Source organism: Peromyscus eremicus, chromosome 18, assembly GCF_949786415.1.
Source record: "Peromyscus eremicus chromosome 18, PerEre_H2_v1, whole genome shotgun sequence".
Taxonomy (NCBI): domain Eukaryota; kingdom Metazoa; phylum Chordata; class Mammalia; order Rodentia; family Cricetidae; genus Peromyscus; species Peromyscus eremicus.
Genome location: NC_081434.1, coordinates 177,803 through 195,925, shown reverse-complemented (window position 1 = coordinate 195,925; position 18,123 = coordinate 177,803). Strand labels below are relative to the sequence as shown.

The following is an 18,123-nucleotide window of genomic DNA, read 5'->3' as shown; positions in this document are numbered from 1 at the left end:
TACATACTTTATTGTTTCAGTTAGCATAAGGAAAATAAACAAAAATATTTTTAAAATGCTGATATCTTAAATGGCATCAATTTCATAAATGTCAAATGGCTACATTTTCATGAATTGTGTGAAAAACATTATCAGTAAAGTCTGTGGCATTAAATATAGTCAGAGGATAAAGGCAGAGCAGATGAAAGATGAGAGCTGGATATTAGAGAAAGCAGAGGCCTAATGAGCCAGAAGACAAACACAGAGAAACACTGTAAAAAGCAGTCTTCATCTTCGTGTTTCAGCAATTGCTTGTAGAAGGAGAAAACATTTTAAAAAAAAAAAAAGTCCAAGTAGTCATTTTCTTTTTTATTAACCAATATCTCTAGAAATTGTTTGTGAAAAGGCTTTTTTAATGGGATATAGCTGAATAAATTGAAAATATTTTATTTTAGAAATATTAAGAATAGCTGCAATAACTGAGCATATTCTTTGAGATGGACACAGCTGAACATTCTAGATGGCTCTATCTCTCTACCTTGAAACCACCCCTTCAGGATCATCATCCACGCTGTGCAGCCAGGAATACTGAGGCCTGCAGATGTAACACGTCTGTAGTCCTGCCTTGACTGAGCCACTCAGAGCTGGATTGTCACTCCAAAGGCTGATCTTCTAATAATGAAGTTATACCATCAGTGTTCACAAAATGTTGGCATTTTGGCCAGGACAATTATTTCTTATTCTGAATAATCCCATGCTTTCAATGATAACTTTGCCTTTTAGACACTAAATGCCAATATCAGTATCTTAACTCTGAGAAAGTTAAAATTTCCTCATATGTTTCTAGATTTCTAGTTGACGTGACTAGTCTTCATATCCAAAACATAAAAAAAAAAACAGATAAGAAAATAATTAACTGGGCAGTGGTGGCACACACCTTTATCCCAGCACTCAGAAGGCAGAGGCAGGTAGATCTCTGTAAGTTTGAGGCCAGCCTGGTCTACAGAGCAAGTTCCAGGACTGCCTCCATAGCTACTGAAAATCCTGTCTTGAAAAAAAAAAAAAAAAAAAGTCCATAAACTTAAAGTTTAAATGGAATTTAAGAATTTCTCAATTTTTACAGATAATTTGTAGATGAAAAAAATGTTTATGATGAATCGGGAGTGCTGGGCTTATAATAGGTTTAATATTTTTTTGTGTGTGTAGTTAACATCTATCTTGTATTGGGAAATTTGTTTGATGTTTTCATCCCTGGCTATAAAAGAATGTGATAAGGTGGAGATGTGAAGAGATAAGAGACAGAAAATACAATTATCACTTCCTTATAGCATATTTAAGAAAATAATCTGTAGGAGAGCCAGTGAGGTGGCTCAGTTAAAAAGGTGCTTGGGGCCAGGCATGATGCCCTGAGTTTGGTCCCTGGATCTCACATGCTAGAAGAAGAAAACTGACTCCTATAAATTGTCTTCTGACCTTCACACGTGAACTGTGGCATATGTGTATGCACACACACACACACACACACACACAATCAATCAATCAATCAAGCAAGCAATCGATCATTAAATAAATAAATAAATGTAAAAATATTAAAATTTTACTTCCATATGACTTATTGATCAGCAGGGCCCCAAAGGTACCCAAAACAATACAGGCAATTGCCATTGTTCTTATTTACCAACTGCAACAATATGATAAGGCCCTATTCCTGAAGACACCACATACTTTAGTTGCAAGACACAGAAAACTCAATCAAATAGACCCAGAATCTCCCTGACGGCCGGCTTTCATAATTCTGGAAGGTTCTATGAAGGCTAATGGGAGAAAAAAGCATTAATGGTCTTATCCAGCATGGACCCTGCATTATATAATATTGACCTGCCAGGCAGTTGTGTCCATTGGTAGAACAGTGATAAGACTATTTAGGGGATTAATCAGCTGTTCTCTTGACTGGATCTGGAGTCTTCTTCACAGAAGGAAATTCATGCATGATACTGTAAACATGGTCAAAACTCATGGCCTAGGTAAGTCATAGGCCTTATGGGAGAATCATTGATGATGCTGTTTGTCTAAATGACTAAGTTATCAAATGCTTTCTAAATATTTATAGATTGATGCTGCTCCCAACTTTGGTCAGAGAGCTTCTGAATTGGTAGTAGTTAATGCAGAGATACATTACTGTTCATAGTGCCAAGAATAATGGATTGTGAGTGCTCAGCTGTAAATGGGACATCTGTATCAACCTCTATTCCAAAACTCAGGGAACTTCATCAAAAGGGAAAGAATGTAAGAACCAAAGGATGGGGGGGGGTGATATGAAATACTGTCCCCTGGACTGTTACACACATGAACCCAGTACAGCAGTGATTACCCATGCAAGGTCCATAGACAAAACCAAGCCAGTTAAAAATTCCAGCATGGAGAGAGCAAGGACTCCCAGGGCCCAACCCCTGCTGAAGAGCTATTTAGAAATTGATGACTGATGAAAGAGAGAGGGTCACTTTTCTTCAGGAGTGTAACACTACTTGTACTTAGTGATCTAAAAATAAATGATAAAAGGAGAATATTAGGTTGGAAGGTCGATGTTTTGGCATGGCCTGTAAGGATTTGGAGGATGGGAAATGAAGGGTGAATGTGATTCAGTTACAATGAATAAATGCATGACATTTTCAAAGACTAAGGAAATAAAAGATGAAAAGAAAATCATGTTCCTAGAACTTAATTTTTTGAGCAAAGATTTTAATTGGACTTTTCTCCACTGTGTTACAGCTGTGCTTAAATTGTATATAGCTATTCAAGGGGGTTCTCTTATGGAGGTTTGAAATGGAATTTGGGGCCATAGTAAAAAAGAAACCCAACTCTCTACAATCCTAAAATTAAAAGAGAATGTACATATGGTAGCAGTTACATTTAGCATATGAGAGGAGTGCTTTGGAAAATTAGTGTTCTGGTAAGTATTTATAAGTAAGTATAATGCTTAATTTCAATTGTCAATTTGATGAGACTTGGACTCACCTAGGAAATGAACCTCTGGACATGCCTGTAGGGGATTATCTTGATAGGTTTTTGAGGTTGGAAGACCTGTGTGTGGCACCATTCCCTGGACTGGGATCCTGGACTGCATAAAAAGAAGAAAGGGAGCTGAGCACAAGCATCTGTGGCTCCCTCTTTCTTGACTGCAGATACACTGTCACCAGCTGCATCAAGCTCTTCCTGTGACTTTCCCTCTGTGATGGACTGATGAGTCAAAATCAGTCCTTCTTTCCTTAAATTGCTTCGATCAGTCTTTTATCATAGTGACTGGAAAGGTAACTGAGATGTTAAATAAGTCCAAAAAGAAAGAATAAAATCAGAAGATGTGGGAGATATCAAGACTTAATGGAGAACCATCAAAGACACAAAGAAAAAGCTCAATAGGAGAGGCTGGACGGAGGTGGAGGCATGGTCAGTGGTGCTAAATGCTACTCGGAATGAAAGTGAAAGGTAAACTCTTCTAGAGTTTAGTAAGGCTCCCTGAAACGGAGAGACAGCAAACTGAAGACAGCTCTAGGGTGATAGACTTTAAAAGTACAACTCTTAAAAACAAAAGTAGTCATTCCTAGGATAAGGGAAACTGAAGTGGGCCTAAACATAATAAGCAAAGTGTTAAGAAATAAACACAGGCTGGGCCTTTAATCCCAGCACTGGCGAGGCAGAGCCAGGTGGATCTCTGTGAGTTCGAGGCCAGCCTGGTCTACAGAGTGAGATCCAGGACAGGCACCAAAACTACACAGAGAAGCCCTATTTCGAAAAACCAAAAAAAAAAAAAGAAAAAAGAAGAAAAAGAAAGAAAGAAAGAAACAAACAAACACAGGGCCAGTGAGTAAAGGTACCTACTAAGCCTGATGACCTCACTTCTAACCCCAGGACCTATGTGGTGGAAGGAGAAGACTGACTCCTTCAAACTGTCCTCGTAACCACTACATGCATGCTGTGACATGGGTATGTACAACACACACACACATACACACATACACACACACAATGCATGTATACATACACAAACACAAATAAATGCAACAAAAATTGAAAAAGAAGTTAAGACATAAACACAAAAAATTGCTCTCACTGATAGTATTTAAGAAAAAGCTTCTGGGTAATTTACCTGAATGTGAAAGTTATGAAAAGCCCAGTTAGGGAGAAGTCCTCCTGATTTTATGGAGAGGCAAGTCTCATTTTTAAGTTCCATTTGGCTGCAGGAGTGGATTCTAACTACTTCTAACTGCATTGGAAGGGGCTTTCCCAGATTCCCATCCTCCCTAGGTGTGGTAAACATGACAGCAGCCCTCTCAGAGGATGAGCTCTCTGCCTGTAAGCGTATGGGTAAGAGATGCTTTGTTCTCCAGTCTCCTAAGCTAGAGCAGAGGATGTGGCTGGCCAGGAGGCGGGGACAGTGCAGATGCATGTGTAGGTGTGTGTGTGTGTGTGTGTGTGTGTGTGTGTGTGTGTGCGCGCGCGCGCGCGCGCGCGCGTGTTTTTTCTCACATCCGCTTCCCCTTTTGAGCTGACAGTTGAATGAGAACAGAGAGAAAGTCAGTCTTCGATATGAGACTATCTCACCGTCCTCGCCTTTGCCACGACTTCTGAGAAGGGCTCAGGCCTGTTTGGAGAACTCCTTACTTCTGGTAAGTGTTTCAGGGTGGGACTGATATACATTTATAGATAGTAATAGAGAGAAGGGACATGGGTGAGGGAAAAAAAATCTTGATTCTAAGGAAAGAGATGTGTCAAGAGACAACCTCACCTTCCTGACTTTGACTCTACAGCCTCAACATTGGACATACTGAGCAAAAATACCTCACTTTTCCCTCCTGATTACCAGATGGGAATGTTCTAGGGTCATAAATCACAGTCTCATTTGATGAACTGAATTACTATTTACAAAATTTCATTTTTCTCATGAGAGTTCTTAGCATCTTGCTGAACTCACACATGTGATCATTTCATTCTATTTCCAACTATGGAAAGTTCTGAAGGAGAAAAGTTTCCTGGTTTGATGACAGGTCCTGCTCTAGAGCCCATATCTCTGAATTTGGGAATACATAAATCTGTCCTGATCTTGTTCTCTGTGGACAGGATCTTTTTCTCTAGAATCTTCAGGGGAAAATGTGGAGATAAAGTGTAGTAACGTATGCAAAAGTTCCTATGTAGGAGAATTTACACCATTGGACAATGGCAGGCCAGATATACTAGAGGCCCATGGTTCATATTTCATGAAGACTAAATTTTTGCCCCATATCTCATCTAGATATGTTTACTTCTCAGTGATCTACATAATACTGGGGCTGGAGTCTCTAATACCCTTGCTTCAAAGTAACCACCCATCTGTATCCTGGGGAGGGAGGAGGCATGGAAATATTATTCACACTGGGCTTTTCCCACAACCTCATGCATTGCCAAGTCCATCAGTGGATGAAGTGGGGACTTAGGGCAGAGCCCTATCTTGATAAAAGTGTATTATAGAAGTGGTTTAATAAGATAATAAGCATTTGGAAGCAATACTCAAGGAAATACTTGTGACTTTGTATATCACAAATATCCTTTTTTTTCTTTTTAATTAAAAAGTTTTTATTGTTACGTGGTTGGAGAGATGGCTCTGTGTGGTTAAGTGTGTTTACAGCTATTGCAGAGAACCCGAGTTCAACTGCCAGCATCCATGTTGAGCAGCTCCCAACTATGGTAACTCCAGCTCCAGGAGAATCTGATGCCCCTGACTTCTACAGTACCCACACTCATGTGCATGTACACAGACAGATAGACACACATCCACAATTAAAAACAATAAATCTTAACTTTCTATTACATCCATTCATTTATTCTGTGAGTCACAAATATCCTTAATGGAAGGTTTTATGCAATTTGGGGGGAATTAGAGGTGGGAGGCTTGCAAATGGTGTGCACAAGCTTCCAATTCAGCAGATGTTCAGCTTGAGTGGGGAGAGCCACAGATCTGTATTCTCCTATGTCATGAACCATTGATGAAAAGAGGAGAGGCCAGGTTTATTGATTGTCTGCTACTGAGAATGTTATCATTGATAGCAAAATGAAGCTATAATAGGAGGGGTAGAAACAGAGTCAACACGTGGTTTCTTACTCACAAGCACCTAGGCTGTTTAGAGGCTATTTATAACCATACTAATAATGTTCTCTTAGCTCCTTTGGCCCTCTGAAAGTTAAGATGTTTTCCTAGGATGAAGCATTATATAGTGACTGTGGAGAGCCAATATAGTCCTTCTAGGTTCAAGGTCCAGGATTCAGATTCTAATAGATAATGAAGAGAAAGTTTGGTTCTTTGCCCATGTCATAACTCAATGTGACTTCACTCTTAGTGGCAGCAAAGGAAAAGACACATTTCTTTCTACTTGCAGACTAATAACTATCCTGATTTCTACTTAGGGGTCAAGGAAAGTGATGAACCCCAAACACACAGCACTGTGGCCATATCATACCCAGGCCCAGTGAGAACAGCTGAAGCACAGATTTAGGCTAAGAAGAGAATTCTGTCAAGTAACTGAAGGATGAGAAGAGTATGTGTATCTACTGTGTAATAAAAAGGGGGAAGATGAGAACAGGAGTGAAATAACTTCATGACCATGAAAACAAGACATTGAATTAATGGTATCAATGCACAGGGATCACTCAGTGGTCAAGAAGTCTTTTCACTCATCCTAAACATGTCTGGATAAAGCCATGTGTAATTAGCCAGAGTGAGGTGCTGCTTCTTATTCCTGATATGTTTATAGCTTACCCAGATATATTTTTAAATGGCATCTCTCACACACCAACAGTACAGGATGACTTGCTCCAAATATCTGACTTTGATATTTTCCATGGTCATTTATAAACACAAAACTCACTTACATCTGAATGTTGAAGGAAGAAGAAAGGGAATGAGAGGAAAAGAATTTAGATAGTTTGCTTCCAGTATTCAGCTAAACTAGTTTGTGGAAAGAAAGGCGTGAAAAATGAAACGCAAGGGAGTTACATTGAGTAGCTGACATTTTCTCCTTTCATTATTTCATAAATAACATCATATTTTTCTACACCCTGAACAGAGATTGAAGTGCTCCCTTAGGCCATAAATGTTTCAGAATGCTCCAACACCCTAAGGGCAGATTTTGATCTGATGATCTTCCTAGTAGCACAGTGAAGAGTATAAACCAGGAAGACAGTTATCATTGATCTAGGAAGGAATATGACAGTCTGTTGTAGGTTTGGGGCATGTAGGGTTGAGGAGGGTCAGCCTTGATTGAGATTAAGTTTGTCCTGTCCATAGAGAAATGCTGCCTGCTCTGGGATTTCCCCAGCCTTCTAAATCAATAAGACTATGCCTGGCTGTGGATGCAGAAGTTCTGTTGGGCCACATCATGGAAACTCTATTTCCTTTTTCTCTTTTCTTATGCTTGATCTCACTCTCACTCCAAATTCACAGGTACTGCTTAGGGCATAAGTAACATACAAACAGAGAAGAGAAACCTTTATGGTCTGTGTCTGTGGAAGGAGGCCCAGAGCACTGAAAACTCATCCAGAACCAAGAGTGGCAGGAAGAAAGTTGTGTGACAAAAAAAGAAGAAAGAACACATTTGGGATACAAACTTGTGAGTCCTACTTTCTATTCTTCCTTCCCTCACTCCCTCCATCACTCCATCACCTCTCTTACTCCTCCTTATCTCTGTCTAGTTTTTTTTTTCTACTCTAAAATGAGTGACCAGATTAGGTTTCTTTCTGACCCCTCTGAAAATTATATAAGGATAGGTACTGTTGAGCTAGAGAGACAGTTTAATGGGTAAAACGTTATGAGGATCTGAATTCAGATCCCCAGTACTCATGTAAAAAGCTAGAGGTGGTACTGCACATCTGTTATTAATGCTGAAGTAGTAGGGACAAAAGAATCCCAAGGGCTCACTGTTGAATCAGCCTAGCAAATCAGTGTGTTCCAAATTTAGTGAGAGACTATTTCAGAGAATAATAGAGGAAAAAACCAAATATGGCCCTTTGGCCTCTATGGGTGCACATGTACACCTGTAAATATATGCAACACACACACACACACACACAATTACAAAAGGCCGAGAGATTATTTTTTCTCATGGTTCATCTCTGCCTAATGTGAGCATCGCTATTTAACATCCTGATGCTGCACACTCTAGTGTATTCTGATGACCACTCTCTTTTCTCAATTCTGATTCTTAAAACTATTCTACTTTTAGAGACTGGCAAATAGTGAGAGAAAATTAATAACAACCTTGCATATTATTTATTACATAATACATAATTTTAGTATCAAAAAATGTGTGGTAATTTTCTGTTTGTGTATTCAAAACACTTAGATACAAAGAGGTTTAATAATTTTACCAAAGACTCACAAGTGTAAACAGACAGATTATTATTTTAAACAGGAATACTCTGATTCTAAGGCCCAAGCTCTGCCTATATTTTCCCCTGAGTTTCTAAATAACACTCTGAAGAAAAAGAATCATTGCCCATTGTTACTGGGCCTTTAAAAACATCCCCAAGTTAAGCCACATATAAGCAGAGCTGATATTTGTCAACTTCATGGTGATAGGCCCATTTGTTATATTTAAATATTAAGCTGGGTGTGGAGGAACAGGGAGGAGTAGAGGGAGGGGAAACTAACCAGCATATATTATATGAAAAAGATATATTTTCAATACACAAAAAAGAAGAAAAGGAGGAGGAGGAGATAGAGGAGAAGAAAAAGAAAGAGAAGGAGAAGCAGCAGCAGCCCATTTGGCACATAGTTAATATAACCCATCATAGGGAAATACATCAACCACAATTTCCAGTTTTAAATAAAAATCAAACCTCCCACTTGGGGGAAAACGTTATGTTCCCAGCAAATTGTGGTAGATACTCATTGCTCCAGACCTTCTGAAAGCAACAAAATTCATCCCAGGTGCTCCTGCTCTTCCCACAAGGTTTCCCAGACTGTTCCAAAAAATCTAGACGCTCAATAACTAGGCCTGTGCTGAACAGGGCTCTGACTATTGTAAACTCTGTTAGTTCAGTCAGTGCCCTTCTACAGCTGCTGCCAAATATTCTAATTCTACAATATCAAAGCAATAAGAGTTCTCTCATGTAATCCTGATTTGGACCTTGTTGGAAAACTGCCTTGCAAGTCCGAGGGGGGGTTGTATGCTTCAAGATCACCAAGATGGAATCAAGAGGGAAACCATGCTGGTCGCACAAAGAGCAATACTTCTTTTGCTTCGATTATCACACAGCTGAGTACAAAATGCATTGGGTTTATGCTGTTTCTCTTATACTAGATTATAAATAGAGAGCTGAACAGCATGTAAAGTGGAGAATTTACTAAAATTATCCCTACTTTCCTTCATCCAAGATTGTATTATCTGCTGATACTTGGATGACAATAGGCCGCTTTATTATTCCACTATGCAAAAACATAGAATCAGACCACTGTGATCTTAAATCTATGCCCTTTAAGGTCCTAAATACCCATCAGTGAACAAAACATTCTCTCTGAGCTTCAGATTCTAATGATTAGCTCTAAGGTGTTGGTCAGAATTAAGTGAAGTATTTTATAGGACATATTTATGGGTATATATTAGATGCTACACACAAATCAGTTATTACTAGTCTGTGCTTTGTTGATTCACCATATCAGTGCATTGTAAAACTCCAGCTGCATCTTCTAGAAAATGGACTGGCAATGTAATAGAACTGGCAAGAAATAGGCAATGTTCTCAGTTTAGCAATAATGACACTTTAACAACAGTTTTTCACTACTGCTCCAGTTATTGCATTTGATGATATTTTATTGGATGACAGACATTCACAGATCTTAAACAATCCTGTGTTAAGCCACAGATTTGATTTCATCCCCACTTTTATAAATTCTGCTTTTTCTATACCCTTCACAGAACAAAGAACATCTTCTCTTACTCTATTTGGTTGTAGTTAGAGTCTAGACTTCAGGATAGGATATGGAAAATAATCAAAGAAAACAATTCTGGAGAAATGTCTAGAGAAGTGGAAAGAACAAAGGGCAATGCTGGGGGGAGAAGCCTTTGGGGAAATTCAGGCAAGAAGTAATAGACCCTGTATGTCACTTTTCTTGAGTTAGTGGTAAAAATGGGAGAAAAGAGATATATAGGCTGCCACCTTCTGTCTCCACATTGGACATAATACAGTCAATGTTATAACAGAATCGGTATCAAGGAAGGGAGTAGAGCCCAGAGAAACTTTTTGAGTAGGAAATGAAAACCTAAAGATAGGATAATTTGCTAGTTTAAACTTTAAAATTTAATCAGACTTGAGTTTCCCTTATGCTGTATTAACTAAAGCATGGAAAGATTTTGCCTCATAGCTCCTCTTCACTACAAGGTAGGTAACATATACACAGAGGATCTGAGGCCATAGAGAAAGGTAGTTAGGTCTGTACCTCTTCTATGACATATACTAATTGAGGACAATTTCCCAGCACACGTATGAATCTTGCTCTTCAGGAGGTGCAGTGTTTGCTGAGTTATCTCCATAGAAGAGCACTACACCATGTCCTGTTGTGGGGCTCAAGAGAGATCTCACAAAGGATGGTCCAATCAACACAGACATGCCATACACTCTCTTCTTGAATACGACACACACACACACATGCTGGTTGCTAGAGACTGATTGGAGAAATGGTGTGAATGCAAATGACAATTTAGTTTTTAAGCTTTTACTGATTATTATTATCATTATCACTATGTGTATGTGTATGGTGCATGTGTGGGGAGGTCAGAGAGAAACTTTCAAGAGTCAGTTTTTTCCTTCCACCTTAGATTCCAGGGATTGAACTCATGTTGTCAAGCTTGTGTGGCAGGCGTTCTGATCTTATCCCTGGCCAGTGCTCTCTGCTCTGCTCCATGTTCCTTCATATTATGGGAATGCATTTTGTCTGATGACTCTTGTTGTTACTGGAATGTTCTGAATAAACATTTCCATCCCCATCTCTATATTAGACAGCCTCCCTCCAAAAACCTCCAAAGCTGCATCTTGCCATCTTTGTACCCATCTGTCATTTCTCTGTAGCCTGCTCACTGCTGGTGTGTTTATCTGATATCATTTGCCACTTCCTCCAAATTTCCAGAAAGAATACTTAGTTTCTTATCTCCCAGCAGTACATTTTCATCTGATTACCATGAACCAAACCCTTCTATTTATTTCTGTTTCCCAATATTGTTACCCATTCTTATAGTAGTTTCATTTATTACTTTGTGAACTGTTCAATTCAACCCATACATGACAAAGATTAGGGAAAATTAATTTCTATTTTAAGTCCCACATCAATGAGCCACAATGGGGAAGGTTAGTTCCTTTGTATCTTCTCGCTTGAGATGATGATGATGATGTGTGTGTGTGTGTGTGTGTGTGTGTGTGTGTGTACATGCTCATGCGTATGTGGAGGCCGGAAGTCAAGGTCAGGTATTCTCCTCCATCAGTCTCCATCTTAAATCTTTACTGACTCTGGAATTTGCTAGACTGGCTGGCCAGCAAGACCCAGGAATCACCCTGTGCTCACTCTCAGTGTTGGCATTACAGGCATGTGGTACAGCTCTCCGCTTTTTCCTACAGGCTCAAGGATCTAACTTTGGTCCTTGTGCTTGCATGGCAAGCACTTTAGGTGTTAAGCCATCTTTCCAGCTCCTACCATAGTTGTCTTTTAAAGTGAGTAAATGATTCCGTTCTCATCTAAACTGCCAGAAAATGACTATTCTTTGCAGTGGGTGATAGAGCTCTTAGCTCCTGTCTTTCTGCTGCCTGTAAATTACAGTCAGTTTTGTGAGCCTTCCTTTGGAACTCTTTAAGCATTAAGCATTCTATTTCCATATACACTTTCCTTTAGGTATTTGCAGTAAGTAAAAATTCTGTGTAAGGATGTACAGATGAGGAAAAAGCATTTTCGGGCACATGTAAATGCTGTTCTCAATTTCAAGAACTCTCAGAGCAGAAACAGGTCTTAGAACTATCATCTCTTTGTTTCCCAACTTTCTGTCCCAAGCACATTGTTAAATCTTATGGAAGCCTTGAAGCTGAGTGCTGAGTATGTCTGTGGTGACTTGTAAGGCGCTGAGCTCCCAAGGGGCATAATCACTTAGGAAGCACTCGTTCGTTAGAGTATATGTTTAGCCAACAACGTGTTTGATTCTGTTTTAGACATTGGAAATACAGCAATGGACAATCCAGACAAGCACCTCTGACCCTGGATCTTATGTTCTAATTAGAAGAGTAATAAAACAGGAGAGAAATTAATAAAAGTGTAACGTACTTTGATGATAATAACCAGAAAGAACAGTCAAGGGACAGGGTTAAATTAAGGCCAACTGCAGAAGCCACATCTGGCTTCCTGGAGGAAATGGGTGGAGAATGGACTGGGGGCTTTGTGGGTTGAGTGCAGCAAATACTTAGGGTGAAAAAGGAGAGGAAAAAGTGTAAGAAAAACCAGGGCTAAAGAGGTGGAGAGGAAATTAGCTTATTTGAATGAAAGCTTCAAAGATGTGAGGAACATACTAGAGACATATCAAAGAAGATGCAAATACCCTTTACCTGTCATCCCAGGTAGGCTATCAGCTCTAACAAGGTGCTTGAAGTAGTTTTTGGCACTGATAGTAAGGTGCAGTGGGGCAGCCCTATATCTCTTCCTCATTGTGTCCCTCCTCTCCTTCTCTGTCCTTTCTTCTTCCCCTCTTTCCACCTCCCTCTTCCTCCCTCTCTCCTTCCCTCACTCTCTTCCATTCCCCCCACCCCCACCTCTCTCTCCCAGCTCCCTGGACCTCCATCTTTACCTCTCCCTCCTTCTGTCCCCCCACTTCCATTCTGCCCTTCCCCCATGCTTCCCTTCCCTTGGTGTCTCCTTTTAAGTTTTCCTAACCACCAAAAATGTCCTTGTGCATCAAGGATACCCTGCGATTTATGTGAGGGAATTAAAGAAATAAGCAAGTCAGTCTTTGGCATTTTCTTTTCTGGGCTGACTGGAAACAGCCGATTAAATATTTTGGAAGGCAGGACTAGGAAAACACACTTTGATTCAGGCTTTGTGGAGACTTCCTTAATTTTTTTTTAAATTTTTCATTACTTTTTTATTTAAAAGTTTTTTCATTTTACATACCAACCACAGTTCCCCCGCCCTCCCCTACTCCTACTCCCCCACACACACCTTTCCCCCACTGTGGGGCGTTTACCCAACCACCCCCACAGTTCCCCAGAGTTTTCTTGAGTGCGAGCAGCAGGAAATATTAGATAGAAGGATTTATTGCGGAGAGTATCGCGGAGATAAACAGATAGAAAATAAAGGATAGCCTCGAGAGGGCCTGGAACCTATTCCAACGGCCCCCGACTGCCTCTGCCCCAGGGTTTTTATAGAGACGCCAAGGGGTGGAGCAAAAGACCTCCTCCCCCAGCACAGCCAAGTGCAGACCATCCCAGACACCTGCACTTAGGCCTGTGGTCTAATCATCCTCTATGTGGACCTGCTGGGTAAAGCCACGAGGAACCTGAGAACGGGCTCCCACAGGTCCCCCTTTCTTAATATATAAAAAAAAATAACTATAATGGCTTACAGCAATCTCCATAGCTGTTATACCTCCCAATATGGGAGTAGAGGATGATAAAGATGGCATTTCTCTTTTGAATTAGGTCCAAGGTGACTACAGCAGTCTTAGCTGCCTCAAGCCCTTTCTAAGCCAAAAACTCTTAAGGCAACTACAAACTTAAAGAATCCCTTAGCTTCATCATTACCATTAACAGGTTAACATAAATATTGCTATACATAGTCACAATTTTCTCAATCTTACAACTTAAAGCAAACTCTTAACAGAACCATTTGAATTAGCATATATGGTGCTATATATAGTTAACAATTTCCATCTTACAACTTTAACTCAATCATTTGAATTTTCTTGCTAACAGAACGTAGGAAAAACTTCGATGTATTCACATCAAACTTAAATATTTCCTTAACTCCACAAAACCAGGGTGCATTAATATCAATAGGTTTCTGCAAACATAATTCAATCTCATAACTCCTTTTCTTTATAATTTTTTAAACAAAATCTCAAACCTAGTTAGAGGAACCCAAACTTACACAATTCCTACAAACCCATATTGAAAAGCAATATTTTCAATCTAACCATGAACACTTTGAAAACTTAGCAAAACATCCAAAAGCAGTTTCTTAATAAAACTCTTTATACTTTAAAAGTAGTCTCTTAATATACCCCATTTGCATTTTTTACTAACAATAACATGACATTAATCCACTCAAACAACTTTTGAAATTAGACTAAGGAATATTAACTCTCCCCCTTTTCTTTATAATTTAAGCAAAATCTCAAGCCTAGTTAGAAAACCCAAACTTCTGTTTAAACAGTTCCGTTTGTAACACAAACCAGTTCCATAAGTAATTCCATTTTACATAAACAGTTCCACAAAACAATTCATGAATCACCAATAAAGCATATATGCATACACAAAACTGCATCTTGATTCTAGGTAGAAATAAATTTCTTCATTTAAACAGTTCCATTTTTAACCCAATTCCAGAAAACAGTTCCTAGGTCATTACTATAAGTAAACTCAAAATTGTCCCATTGCAATGAAATCCCTACTGTTCATTTCATTTCTTTAGTCCCAAAATTCAAATGATAAATTCTGGTACGAGCCTTCCAAATAGGAAGAAATCCATAACCAAAATCTTTTTGTAGTTTTATCTCATTTTAAGTTCAAAAAGTTCAAACAAGAAATAAATTCTAGTATCAGGCTTTCACTTCCAAATATGAAGAGACGTTTTTCAACCAAAACTTTTTGCAGTTAACAATTTTAGTTCAAACAAGCGTTTCTGAACTTACTCTTTTTTAGGTACAGTAGTATTCTAAACCGCACCGTTTTTGATGTTAGCTCAGGTTTTTCTGTGTTGCGTTGATTTTCCATGAATCTCAGCTGCGGATGCCTTGTGCTAGTTCTGGCGTCCGCCATTCTTAGCTTCTTAGCGGCTTCTGGAGCTTTTGAAAACCGCTCAGACTGCCTGTTTTGCAGTCTGCTAGGACACTAAGTTCTGTATGTCTCAGGTTCTTTCACCATATACATTAAGAATAGACTCACACTTAACATTTACACTTTACAAACTCACATATAACCTTTTGCCTTGCAAAGCATTTAGACTCACATTCAACATTTACACGTTTTTACAAACTCATAACATTAACATCTACTTATTTAAACTCCTTAAGGAAACTATAGAACTACTTTAGCAAATATATTTCTTATTCCTTCTTATGTACTTATTTAAACTTACATTTACAACTAGCATCTTTACTTATTACAACCTTATTACTACATGTCTTAAGACTACATTAGATACTTCTTGCAAGCTTATATTCTTAAAGGAACTCTGTAGATCTATTTTACAAACTTATATAGGGCTACCATTAGCATATATATAATTTAGCAAACATCTGAAGATTTCTTTAACACAGATCTAACAAGACAGAATTTTTACAAACTCACATATCTTATTTTCACCTTTTTCTATTTCTTACTCTTTATTATTACTATCTCTATTAGAAAGATTTTCTTAACTAGACAGGAAGTACGTACATCATTGTTAAAGTTTAGAGTTTATAGTCAGCTTTGCTATAAAGCACTGGGATTTAGTGAGTGTTGTTGTTATAGAATTGTGACAGTTGTTGCCAGGGGACTGTAACCTTCCCAGGATGATGCCACACTCCAAAGTTGCCAGTTCTCTCAGCCGTTCCGGACCGGCAGAGATGCACTGTCAGAGGTAAACGGTTTTTAACTAGAGGCTGTCCCTTCACCCAAATTCATAATAGTTCCCCTAAGTGCTTCAATTCAGACAAACATTTCTATTATAGCAGTACTCTTGGTTTGCTCTACCGAAAAAAACTTCATTTCATACTGAGGGTGAAATTACCATATTTAGCTGCTGTAAGGTCTTTGCCAAATACCGCACAGCTATTAGGTGATATAAAGTATTTTTCCAAAGGAGCTAGTAAAGCCAAAAGCAGCACAGCTCCGAACTCTATTTCCTCACTGTTTACATTAACCAGTGACAAAACCTCAGAAACACTGATCAAGCCACTTTCCTTCTGATTCCTTTGTAGGAACGTCATTGGAGCTGACCTTCCTTAGTTCCACGCTCCTTAGGAAATGCTCCGGTAACCACCGAGCTTCATTCTCCTCTTGTGAAAAAACACAAACATGTCCTCGACCCCATATTAACACAGGATCGGGACCCTTCCATAATCCCGAGCAGGGATCTTTCCATTTCTCATTACCCTCAGCTAAAGGAACAGGAAGATTGGAGTGAACTCTAATATGGCCCACAAAGCATGGCAGCTTTCTTTTGTGAAATAGCGTCTTTAATTTATTGAAACATTTTGACTGGATTGTTGTTAGTTCCAATATTTTCACCAAAACTTACTATTCAAAGGAGTCAAGAACATAGATGTTCTTTCATGAAACATATCCTTCATTAGCTTACTCTGAGAAAAAGCATTTTCAGGATTTAGTATTTTCACTTCATTAGCTTTAACTCCTGATATTAGCAGCTGTGAATATTTAGCATTGATTTCTTATAAGGAACTTTCAGGTGAAGCAATTCTTTCGTAAGACAGCTTTTCTGAAGTTTGTTTCCCATCTATAAAGCAGTCATTTTTTTTTAATGCCTGTTTCTTATCCCCTTAATTAGATTTGCAAAGGAATCACTCATTGCAGGTTCTTTGTTCAAGAGGTAAATAACTTTTAATTTCACGTAAGTTTTTTCATATCTAAGACAACATTCAGTGTATAAACTGCTCTCTTGCTGTCTTAAGGATTTTAAAGTGGCTTGTTTGCTCTTATAGGTAGCTTTCTGTCATCCAGCTACCGTTAAAAACTTTGCACAGCTATTAGGGTAAATAAGGCATTTTACCAAGGAGCCCCAAACCGCGAAGCACCTAGTTCTGTATCCTTTCAATTTTTCATTGGAACTGACACTTAAAACTCTTAGATGATTTTCCTCCTTATTCTTTTAAAAGCTGTATTTTAAAGTTTACCATGAACGTATTTTTGAGCTGACAAAAGTGTTTCAAGGCAATGTCGCCATCTTTAGCAGAAAAACTACCTTTCCCAGAATGCATTTCCCTTATATCAGTCTATAATAATATCAGTCCCTTATATCAGTCCTTTATATCATTTCCCTTATATCAGTCATTTCCCATAGTTCTTTTTGGGTCTGAGAGTCAACTGGTTCTCTTTTACCAGACTTGCTTACAAGTTCTTGCCCAGGAGGCTTGAACAAAGTTTTTTGCTTTTGCAACGGAAGATTTCAACAGGCATTTTACATTTTCAATTATGGGACATTGGGAGATTCCTATTCTCTCCTCAACTGGCTTTAGCAGGTGTCTCTCCTTTATTTGACACTGGCCCCCAAATCAGAACTGCACCTGCCTCATTAGTACGCATTGAGGTGGGCAATTTCTGATAGCAACTTTCCTCGGGGCTTGTGTTTGCCTCAGCCAGTCAGTGAAAAACAAGATCATGTACAACAGCTTTTCCATAGCTCTTTCGGAGAGATTTTCTCCCACTGATCTATCTCATTTTGCTTGTTCCTTCCTTCCCCAGATGCAGAGCTTCAGGTATCTGCGGCTCTGTACCTCTGCTAGCTGCCTTTGGAAGTAGGGGCTTTTTTTTTTTCTCCCCCCGAATCTGCCTCAAATTCTAGCAGCTTTTTCAGGTCATTTTTCTGGGGAGGATTATGTCCCTTTTCTGTTTCTTCAGAGTCTTTCTCCTAGACAGTTCCCAGTTCGGTCTCAGTTTATCCACTCTACCCCAGAAATAGTTTCCAACACTACAGTGGCGGCTTTCCCTGCTACTGAAGGTAGGGCTTTTTGTCTGTTTTCGGGGTCTGTGTGGTTTGCGTACAGACTGAAAATCTAACAAAGAGGTTTTTGCCATTTCTAAACTCCCATTAGGACAGGTGTTTTGCTTCATCAGGCCTTCACCTGGCCCAGTCCCCCAGTGGGTTGTGTTTGCTTGTCTGGGTGCTCAAGGACAGAGCTTATGCCAGAGGCAATCACCCCTCAG

The 18,123-nt window shown here is 39.1% G+C and overlaps 1 protein-coding gene across 1 annotated transcript in view; it reads left to right on the top strand.

Moving 5' to 3' along the window:
- Positions 1-4,520: 4,520 nt before the first annotated feature.
- Tespa1 (thymocyte expressed, positive selection associated 1) overlaps positions 4,521-18,123 on the top strand; it is a 36,776-nt gene continuing 23,173 nt past the window's right edge. Inside the window, exons 1-2 of the mRNA XM_059245614.1 lie at positions 4,521-4,643; positions 7,451-7,616. The gene's annotated coding sequence lies outside the window, so the exon portion shown is untranslated. The remainder of the gene's footprint in view (positions 4,644-7,450; positions 7,617-18,123) is intronic.